Source organism: Poromitra crassiceps (assembly GCF_964638095.1).
Source record: "Poromitra crassiceps genome assembly, chromosome: 12".
NCBI classification, from domain to species: Eukaryota; Metazoa; Chordata; class Actinopteri; order Beryciformes; family Melamphaidae; genus Poromitra; species Poromitra crassiceps.
In genome coordinates, this window is record NC_139632.1 from 36,297,654 (window position 1) to 36,309,295 (window position 11,642).

At 40.6% G+C, this 11,642-nt stretch overlaps 1 pseudogene across 1 annotated transcript; it reads left to right on the top strand.

Annotated features, from left to right (window-relative positions):
• The first annotated feature begins 1,098 nt into the window (after positions 1–1,098).
• LOC310786197 (4-galactosyl-N-acetylglucosaminide 3-alpha-L-fucosyltransferase 9 pseudogene) lies at positions 1,099–2,521 on the top strand (annotated as a pseudogene). Its single transcript has 2 exons — positions 1,099–1,123; positions 1,563–2,521. The product of its transcript is annotated as a 4-galactosyl-N-acetylglucosaminide 3-alpha-L-fucosyltransferase 9 pseudogene (transcript).
• Positions 2,522–11,642: the final 9,121 nt, after the last annotated feature.

Consider the following 11,642-nt stretch of genomic DNA (forward strand, 5'->3'; position numbering starts at 1 on the left):
ATTTTCAAGGGTAATGAAAATAGTGTACCATTTTACCATTCACAAATAGTGATGGACACAGAAAACACGAATAGGCTACAATAGTCTGCTTAATGTCTATTTTACTCTAAATGGGACAATAATTTACTAAATGAACATCATGCTGTATTGAAGAAGACTTGAAACTGGTGTTTGAGGCCATGAACTCATTAGGAAAGTGTTTACTGAGGTCACAATCTGACTTCTTTTAGCAGCCAGTATAGAGTGGCCCCCTGCTGGCCATTAGAAAGAATGCATGTTTAAGGCACTTAAGTGTTGGCTTCACCTTTCACACCGGCTTGGTTCTGTCCAATGCATGCTGGGATAGGCTGAGATAACTGGGTGGATAGCATGTAAAATACAAAATGCACCATAAAATAGATTTTTTTCTTTCTTTATACTTCATTTTTTATTTGGATCCCCATTAGGTTGTGGATGACAAAACACACAGTTTGATTAGGAAATTATTGTATCTTTTTTAAATATGTGCTTTGATTTAATAAAATGTAACTCAATGTGTGACTTGAGTTACTTGACAAAGTAACTGGTATAATATTACTGAAATCCTATAAGTAATAAGTTATATTACTGAGTTACTGCTAAAACTAATATATTACATGCAATATGTTACTTTTGTAATGAGTTACCCCCAACACTGGTGCGAACCTTAGCTGCCTGGTACAAGTAGGCAACTATAACTTGCTATGCAAACTGTGCCTAACTAACAGCATTTCATTTTCACATGTTTGAAAATGGGATTGATGCACTATACTGACCAGTTAAGCAGAAAAACACTGCTGTCAGCTCTGTGCTGTGACATGGTTGTGAGGCTGGCTGGGTGGCTTTGAAAGCCAGATGGACGGACCCAACACGTCTTTTGGGAGAAACCATTATCAGCGGGAGGAGAGGTGTGTGATTTTTGGTTAGGTATGATCTATGACATAATTAGACATATACGTTTGACTCTTTATATAGAATGATCATAACTACATGTTATAAAATCCATAGTAATGAAATAATATTATGAAAAAAAAAACTCAAAAATCTGCGGGGGCAATTGCCCCCTCAGTTACAATGGGCATGACGCTTCTGCCCTTCCCTACAAGTCTCTCATGATTGAAGTGTGTTCAAGTTTCAGAAAGCTGCCACTGTGGGTCCGTTCAATATCTGGAAACAGACATCCTGCCCTTTACTCTATGGAAAGGTGAGCGCAACGTGTTTTATTCTATTATTTTTTTGATTATTTTATATCTATTATTTTATATGATCTAAGCAATGCCTCTAAGGAATACCAATATTGACTACCATGACATGTTTTTTTACATGATAAAAGTCTACCTGTCTGTTGTTTAAAGTTTAGAGGATTTACTGGTGTGTTGTAGCAATCTGATCATCACAATAGCTTCTCTTGTCTTTGCCTCCACAGATGACAACTTCCAACAGGACATTAGCGAAGATAACTGCTTTTGGGCTTGGATGCTCAATTATTGCACATTTTCTTTACTTTAAGCCGCTCTCTCCTGGCTGCCCATCTTCTTCATTAGCTGCTTTGGAAGATGATGCAGCCCTGTCGCATGAAAAGCCCATAGTCCTGCTGTGGTTCTGGCCCCTTGGCGTGAAGTTCGACTTCAGTAAATGTTCTACTTACTACAACATCGATAGCTGCGTGCTGACAGCTAACAGAGCCCTGTACCACGAAGCAGAGGGAGTCATTTTCTATCACAAAAATATTGATTGGCATTTGAAGAACATGCCGTCGGGTCCGCGCCCGGCTTTTCAGAAGTGGATTTGGTACAACGTGGAATCGCCGAGGAACACGGCAAAGAAACCGGGTCTGGAAAACCTGTTTAACCTGACGCTGACCTACCGGAGAGACGCTGACATCACCGTGAGGAACGAGCTGATAGTCAAGAAAACAGAGATGAAAGATGACTTTGTCCTGCCCAAGAAAGACAAGCTGGTATGTTGGATTGTCAGCAACAACGCCCCAGCCACTGGGACCGCTGTGAGAGTGAGATATTACCAAGAACTGGTCAAACACATTAAGATCCACCTCTTCGGCACGGCTTTCACAGGCAGCCGTCTCAGATATGAAGACTATTACCCGACCATTGCCAGCTGTAAGTTTTACCTCGCGTTTGAGAACTCAGTCCACAGAGACTACATCACGGAGAAGGTGAACGGGCCCCTTGTGGCGGGGACAGTGCCTGTCGTTTTGGGCCCGCCGAGAGAAAACTACGAGCAGTTCATTCCAACCGATTCGTTCATTCACATAAATGATTTCCCTGACGCGAAGTCGCTGGCGGACTTTCTGCTGCACTTGGACAAGAGTGACGAGGGCTACATGCGTTACTTCCGGTGGAGGAAGTTCTACGAAGCCACGCCTCATCTCCTGTCCATGAACAACGAGTTCATCCAGCCTGTCTGTCTCGCCTGCGACCACATGGCAAGAGACAGGAGTTACCGTGTCGTTCATGACCTTTACAAGTGGTATGATTCGTGAACACAGGAGATTTGAGATATGAGATTTGAACGAGAACACAGGGTCTAGGTGAGACCAGATCAGGCCCTGATTGCCTGATTGATCATTGCTCCAGCAGTGTTTGGCAAGTGAAGCAGCGCTTAACAGAAGCTGAGTGTCACGCTAAACTGGTCACAAAAGAAGCACTCTCTTTTCCTCAGTGCCTCACTCGTGCCTTGCCCCCGCCCACAACTTGCATTGACTTCATGCCAGGCAGCTTCCCGCTTCATGCTCAGCCCGAGCTCATGGAAATGCGTATGTATGACACGCGGGGTGTTTTCTCGTGGAATACATACGCGGAAACGCGAGTTGGCGTGCAGTTCAGACGCAACTTTGCCTCGTCCACGGCAACAATGGCGGCAAAGTACGTTAACATACTCGCAACCACTAACCCAAACCCTAACCCTTAACCTAACCCTGACCCTAACCTTAACCCTAAACCTAACCCCCATAACCTCCACGTAAATTTATTATGCATGTTAGATTTCTAATGTAAGTGGACCTGCAGTTTTATGGGCCGGTCAGACAATTATTTCCCGCTTTTTTCTCCTTTTTATTTTTTTACCTGACCGGCCCACAGGGCATGTCGGTCCACCGGGCAAATGCCCTGTACGCCAGATGGCCAGTTCAGCCCGCGTCTTTGCAGGGCAGAGAGGCAGCTTCTCTCCCCAGACTAGGTCTGATGTACTTATTTGTCATCTGATATATATATGTGTAGTCGTAGACTGAATTTCAATCATGGAAGACCAAATAAGGCATTAATAGAGCACCCCATGCTGTCATACCCCTCAGCCCAAATGACGTCACTAAATGACGTCACCATCTCCGACGTCACCTTCTCCATGACGTCACCTTTGCAGTGTGACGTCAGTTGCCCAAATGACATCAGTTATGACATCATAAATGCCCTTCTCCCAAATGACATCAGTTATGACATCATAAATGACATCAGTTATGACATCATAAATGCCCTTCTCCTGGTACTATATAAAGCCCCCATCACCACAGCTTAAATCACACTTGTGCAGTCATCACTCACCTTGTGTCAGCATCACGCATTCATCCAGCATCTCCAGAGCAAAAAGCTTCATCCCACCACCTCCCCAGATCACCACCAATGTCATGACTCCTGTTGGAAACAAATGTCCTATCTCATACAGCACCGACGCCCTCTCTCATAAGCAAGAGGAGCGTCACATCATGGAGTCATACGCCATACTCAAACCGTCTATTCTGATTCAATAAAGTTTGTTAAAATTATATTAAGTCTCTCATGATTGAAATATATATATATTATTATTTTTTTCTCATGTACTGTATGCTGATTTTATTGTATTGCACTGTTTGTTTGTTTGTTTTTGTTTTTTGTTTTGTATTCTGATAGTTTATCTTGGCAGTTGTATTAGTCTTTTGGAAACTATTTTTGTGTTGGCAGTATAGGGGTGAGGGGAGGGTGGGGAAAAAAACAAAATGCTTGTCAATATTTGTGAGAAAACAATACCTTTTGTTGAATAAAAATATATATAAAAAAAAAGACTAGGTCTGATGATCATAAACCGGACAATCTTTCGGAAGTTGTCCGCTATTTTCACTCCCTAAAGTAACTAGTAACTAGCCCATTTAAATTTCAGTAATTGTAATTTAGTTACTACATTTGAAAAAGTAATTAGTTAGATTATTTAAGTGTCAGTAATGCCGACACTTGCAATACCCCTTGCAATGTTCAAACCACCATACCATCAAAAAACTCAATGGTGCTGGTTAAACATGTGACATTGACCTTGAGACCAAGCCAAGCAATTGCTAACGTGTTGTAAAGTATATGTGCATGAATGCACGGGGAACAAGAAAGTTCAGTCTATAATGTTGCAAGGGGGCAGCAGGTAAAATATGAAGGTATTTCTTTGTTTCCTTCTGTCTTTCATTGGAAACACCCATACATTTCACCCATGCATAAAGTCCACATGTCACATGTCACAATACAACGTTAACAAAGCAAAATCCACCCTTCAGTGTTCTCTGTGGACAAGTGTCAGGTCTGCTGAGCGGGTGTCACCAATGCAAACACGCGTAGGCTACTGACGAAATAAACCCTCGTTTCCCCTGAACTCTGCCTTGTGTTTTATTTCCCCAAAGTGTTCTCTTTCCGTCAACAGATTCATTAATCTTGTAGTGTGTGACCGGTTTGGTTTATCCTGCTTTCAACATGTCTTTCTTTTCTCTTCTGAAATTAGCTCATGTCTATCAGCGGAAGGCAGGGTTAGATGGAGATGGAGATGCTTCTGTTCAATATCCACCTTTATCCTCCAAAACACCTCAGTGGAGGTGAAAGGCTTCTTTTGGAGCTAATGAAGACCAATGCTGGTGATGCAAATGTAACCTGCTAGACCGTGCTTCTTATTGGCTGGGCTCATAGAAAGGGGGAAAAAAACTTCTGCCCCACCTACAGCTATCTGTTCCACTACAGGTCTCTATATGCCTGTGCAGTAGATTTGAGTGTTTATACCAGTGTCATTATTTGATATTGTAGATGTCTTCATGTTGAGCCAAACAAAGCATGGATATATACCCTAGAAAATGTCATTGATGGACTGTACATGTGTTTCATCTGAGAAAATTGTGAATAATCTCTAAATAATATTTTTCCCTGGAGTCAACTGGTAAATACCTCCTGATCTGGTCTGGTTAACAGTTCTTGATTTCCATTAAAACTTTTCCTCATGGCATTGAATATCAGGTCGTTGTTGTTGTTGTTGTAGTTGTAGTTGTAGTTGTTGAAGTAGTAGTAGTATGTAGTAGTACTATTATTATTAGTAGTAGTAGTAGTAGTAGTAGTAGTAGTAGTAGTAGTAGTAGTAGTACTATTAGTATTATCAGTAGTAGTACTACCCGGTGTCAATAAAGATCATAAGTTCACCCAGATCATTAAAGTTGAAGCTAATCTGCTTTGATTATACAAATTGGTATTCAAATATCCAGAGATATTCAGAGAAACATTTGATCAAACTGACCGCAAAAGGTATACATGAAAAAAGCATGTGGTTTAGAAGGAAATCCCCTTTGCAGTGCATAGAGGTTAACCAGACTTCCATATCTACTTTGCTCATGTAAATCACTGCAATGGTTATACAGTATATTTGAAAGATCTCTCACACTTGAAGTTACTTGGATTAGTAACTGTAATATAATTACTTTTTTGAAATGGTAATCCCTCACATTACTAGTTACTGGGAAAGTAATAAGATTACAGTAACTAAGTTACTGACCAACACTGTAGTTGAGCATATGAATTTGATATTTAGCATAGGCTAGATATGTGGATTTTACCTGTCCTATAGGCCTACTTTATTTTCCATGTTTGACACTTCAAAGCAAATGAATTGTATTTTTTTTAAGAATATATCCAGCGTGAATGATGTCTTGGACTATTTTCAATAATTAAGACTACTTAACAGCCAACGCCCAGTTCTCGTCATATCACAGTGCACGCCCCCTTTCTGTGAGGTTGTATAACCCATTCATTGTTAGGCTCGCCCCCTTTCTCTGATGCGGTCTCCTCACCCATTCACAGTTTACCACACATGTGGCAATAACCAATCAGCCCAAGGTATTCCTCTCCAACTGATCCCAAGCACCTAATCAGCGTAGTATATCAGGGTCCATGTTTTACTCTGTTTGCTGTGTATGTGCACATGTGCTGTGTATGTGCCATGTGTCATTCTCAGTTGCTGATCATCATCGCTGAAGCAGTTGTTTTCGCCCCACATCCTCCCCTGACCACCACCATCATCATGACTCCTGAGGAATTCCCTATGGGGGATTTCCTATCCTATTCTTCACTGACGACGCCCTCTCATCATCTCAGGAGAGCGTCATCATATCATGGAGTCATACGCCAAAATTAATTTGTTGTATCATTAAAGCTTGTTAAACTTTCTACTAGTCTCTCATTATTGAAATAGCGTGATCCGCCCATGTGCTATGTCCTACCGGTGAAGCTTCCCCTGTCAGGTGAAAAGAAGCAGCTGGCTAACTGCCCATGTCTCGGAGGAAGCATGGAGCCAGTTTCGGCTCTCCCCATTGGCAGAGGGTAGGAGCAGCAACCAGGATACATAAATTAAAATGAGCACTAACGGGGGATAAAAATGGGATAAAAAAATCAGGGAAAAAATATATATATACTGTATATATATATATATTCAGCCGATGCAGACCCAGGGAAAGAATTGTGGTTGCAGCAGAGAAGAGAAAAAAACTATGAACCCAAACACCTGTTTTAACTGGTGACACCAGTGAATGAGAGTAATGACTCAAACAATGTAGCTTTTGAACCCTTCGAGTGGTCTTGAATATTGATGAGGAAAGAGTGATTACAGTTGATGATCGTCGTCATCTAATTTATTGTTCAGCATCAGCCCCCATTAACGTAATTACAGCATGGCCTCCTTCAGGTGAGACTGGGCAAGAGCGAGAGAGAGCGCATAAAGAAAATTATGACAGTATGTGGTGGCATAGCTAGCCCACACAATCCAATTTATGGCACAAAAAGAGACGGCTCAAATCAGAGCCTGGAGAAAAGACCTCTAAAAGCAAAATAACGTGTTCAGCAGAAAAACTGCAGCAACACAGCAACATCAAACAACAACACATGTAGACAGGTTAGACTCAGCATGTTTTTATACAGTGATTTATTTTATTGTTATTATTATTATTGTTATAGCTGTTATTATTATTTCTTGTCTTCTTATTCTTATATTTTTAATAATATCTAGGTTTCACCTGTTTTACATCGGATGGGTAACAAATGCAGGCAAAGGAGGCTCTGAAAATGTAATATTCATGTTACTTGCCAGTACTTGACGAACTCACTGGGCAGTACTCAAAGTTAGGACCAGTAACTGAGCAACATTATACATTACAGAAAGTACATGTAGTGTAGGTAGAACACTTTACTAGACACAGCAATGCCCTTTACCATCTTGCTAATAGGATCAATGTGGTCAAACCAAGGCTAAGGACCTGTATATCTGTCAGCAATTCAGCAATGGCTGAAATAGCCAATTAGTAGTGTACCATGCAACTTCCACCCTCACCTCACACATTCAACATTCAACAATCTAATGGGTTCTACTGCATGTGTGCAAGGGGATTTACATAAAAGAGGATTTATATATATACCGTATATAACTTAGGAAACATTAGCTGCATAAAATGCTTTGATTTCCACTGATCCCCAACAAGCAACAACCTTTGTATTTAACATAATTTCAGTAAAGACACAGAGTACTGCAGGGGGTGATGTATTCTTTATAGGCCAACCGAAAATAGTTTATGAAACTGAGACCTCTGAAAACGCTTCAAAAATCATAAAAGTGGTGTTGGTTTGTGCAGATTATCTTGCTGAACACAAAAGGCCATAGATTCATAAACTTTTGTTAAACACAGACTTTACTTCAGGCATCTAACCAAAATCCCCATACAAAACCCCCAGACGAGGGAACTGCAGGTGATGGTCACTTCTGGGTTTTAGGACTGCGGCACTATTTATTTTTGCAGTAGCAGCACAACATGTAAAAGGATTGTTTATTTAACCCTGTTCTTCCCTAGTTTGTGTTGGCAGAAGAGCGATTTGGACTGTGTGCTGCTCTGAGCCATCCAGTTGTTTGGCAGGTTATTAATAATGTATCATAGAATGATCCATGAAAGAGAAAGTGACGGCTTAAGGTCACATCAAGAGCGATGTGAATATACGGCACGAAATTGCGATGCGAGTTTTGACCCACCTGTCAATCACAGCCACAGATGTGTACACGTCGGAAGCGAATTTCTGAAAAATCGACCGTGGTTCGAAAAAATAAACACCGCAATAACGCTGGGCGAAACTTCGCCGTTGGTATGCACGGTTGCATTGACTGATATAGGTTCGGAAAATATTATTGACGTGCGAATTACCGTAATCGCACAAAAAAAACGTGCTCGGTGTGTAAGGACCTTTAACTGATACAGATGCAATAGGATCATGTTGGGTGTTTTTTTGACACATATTCTCTCTCTCCCATCCCCCAGTGCTCTCGATACATTTCAAGATCAACAAAAAAGAGAAAAATAAAGAAATAACATAATAACATAAAATGGCTCAACATTAAAAAGAAGAAAAGAAAAGAAAAGAAAAGAGGGGAGAAAGGAGGAAATAAATTAGAGGCATTACAGAAGGCTTGTTACTAGTATTCTGGTTGTCGCAATGGGCCTTTTTCACAGCAGCCATTTTGTGTCTAAAAGACAGGGTAAACACAGGTGCAACCAAAGCATTAATGAGGGCCTCAGCACTGTCTGGAACACCTAAATGGATTAGAAGTTGGAAACCATCATTAATGTTTTGGTTGCACCTGTGTTTACCCTGCCTTTTAGACACAAATGGCTGCTGTGAAAAAGGTCAATACAGTAGGTTATCAGAAATTACACAGATACATAGCCTGGTTAAAACCATCTGTATCCGTGAACTCACTTTCTATCTGTGTGTGTGTGTGTGTGCGTGTGTGTGCATGCACGCACGCACGCACACACGCGCGCACACACACACACACACAACTAGACCCTTCTCACGGGGGGGCATTTTGTGTCGAAAAGGCAGGGTAAACACAGGTGCAAGCAAAACACTAATGAGGGTTTCAAATTTCCATGATTGAATGAATTTGGAAACCCTCATTAGTGTTTTGCTTGCACCTGTGTTTATTCTGCCTTTTCAACACAAAATGGCCCCCGTAAAAAGGGTCTATACTAGGAAAATACTGGTTCCACTAAATTACCCATGCTCACATGTAATGGCATACACATATCCCCACATCCCCTCTGAGCTTCATGAACCTGGCCGTGCTCCAGCTACACCTGGCTGTTTGTTCACTTCTTCCGCTTTCTGACAAGCCTGCAAGCCAAAGCTTGTCTCTGTGTAAGAGCTTTTCCCACAACTTCTCCCTATCTCTGCAGATTAGTCAGGGAGCAAATTACCTGCCTGAACAAAAAAGCGCAGTCCTACACATTTTGCTACAGATCTCTTCCTTTTGAAGAGGGGCCATGTTATTTCCCCCAAGCCCTGCAGCATACAAAATCATCATAAAATTAAATTTAAAACTCCACGTGCTACTCTGGGTGCTCTTATCAGCACCCGCACAAGCCGCATACAAATCAGGCCAGGATCAGACGCCACAGAGAAGGTCTCCACTTAAAAGGCTGGCTAATTGCTAATTGGGTAAGCGAGGTTTGAAGCGGGTGCTGCTAACGAGAAATAAAATACGGGGGGGTGCCTCTGAAATGTCTCAGCCCTTTTGGGGGGAAAAAAAATCTGCTGCCAAAGACTTCCTGAACAGAGGCTTGTGCTTGTTTATGTCGACACAGCTGGTATGTAACCATAGACTGTATAAAATATAGACGTCATGACAGCTCCTCGAAAGTGAAGCCAAAACATCTCGATCGCTTCCCTGGTGGCTGGATGCAGACAGTATAGGTCTTATCCCGCACCCTCCATGTTAGCAGACGGGACATGAGCCAAACTAAACAATCAAAAATATAAATATTTCCCCCCAAAGATGGTTTCTGTCATTTTTGAGTTCTCATCATGCCTGATGTATGTATGTTCAAGTGCTAATTTTTCTGAAGGTTGTTTTTAATTAGTTATTTAACGATATAAGGAGGGTTGATTGACAGCTGTGACAGCCACTCTCAAACCTCCATCAGATGGCGGCACAGCTGAGGGGGCTCAGTGCGACTCTACTGCACAGACTCGGGCTCCAAATGACATCACACAAGCAAGATGGCAGCTCGCTGAAACAAGCTATTTTGGCTTCATTTTGCATAGAAATACCTCACATAGTAGTGAGATTTATATACAATCAATGATTGCAACATTACATGATGGCTAAACAGGTTACAGTATGTGAAAACCTTTTTCCCCCTTTGATGCTAAAATACATTCCCAATTCTCGCTGAAATACGATGTGTTTGGTTCCCAACCATTTTTAACTCACTGAAAAATAAATTGGCCCTCTTATGGCCATGTAACACATCATAATAATAATTGTAGTATTATTATTATTATTATTATAATTATGGATAAGAATGCATTTTTCCATTGTTGAATTATAGCATTATTATTCTGGAATCAATTATTCATTAATTAGCCTATTGCAGACAGCCCCTCACTTTTAGTTTCTGATTTTGTGATATTATACATGTATTTGCCATTGCCAATGATATTGTCTAACCCTTGATTGCAGTATTTTCATTTTAGGAACCCACATTTTAATAAACGTTTATTATTATTTTTAATACACTATATATTGTGAATTTGTTTTGCAGGGGATTCTGTTTTCTCTGAATTGTGGGTGCCCTACTGAACCATGTGGACTTATTACTTTTTCTGATGATGATGATGATTATTATACTATCATTAGTAGCAGTCATAGTCACACAGTAGTGTACGTTAATAGCATCATAGCAGTCATAGTCACAGTAGGCTAAGTTAATAGTATTATAGCAGTAATTAGTCACAGTAGGCTAAGTTAATATCATTATAGCAGTCATAGTCACAGTAGGCTAAGTTAATATCATTATAGCAGTCATAGTCACAGTAGGCTAAGTTAATATCAGTATAGCAGTCATAGTCACAGTAGGCTAAGTTAATTATAGCAGTCATAGTCACAGTAGGCTAAGTTAATATCATTATAGCAGTCATAGTCACAGTAGGCTAAGTTAATATCATTATAGCAGTCATAGTCACAGTAGGCTAAGTTAATTATAGCAGTCATAGTCACAGTAGGCTAAGTTAATATCATTATAGCAGTCATAGTCACAGTAGGCTAAGTTAATAGTATTATAGCAGTCATAGTCACAGTAGGCTAAGTTAATATCATAGCAGTCATAGTCACAGTAGGCTAAGTTAATATCATTATAGCAGTCATAGTCACAGTAGGCTAAGTTAATATCATAGCAGTCATAGTCACAGTAGGCTAAGTTAATATCATTATAGCAGTCATAGTCACAGTAGGCTAAGTTAATATCATTATAGCAGTCATAGTCACAGTAGGCTAAGTTAATATCATAGCAGTCA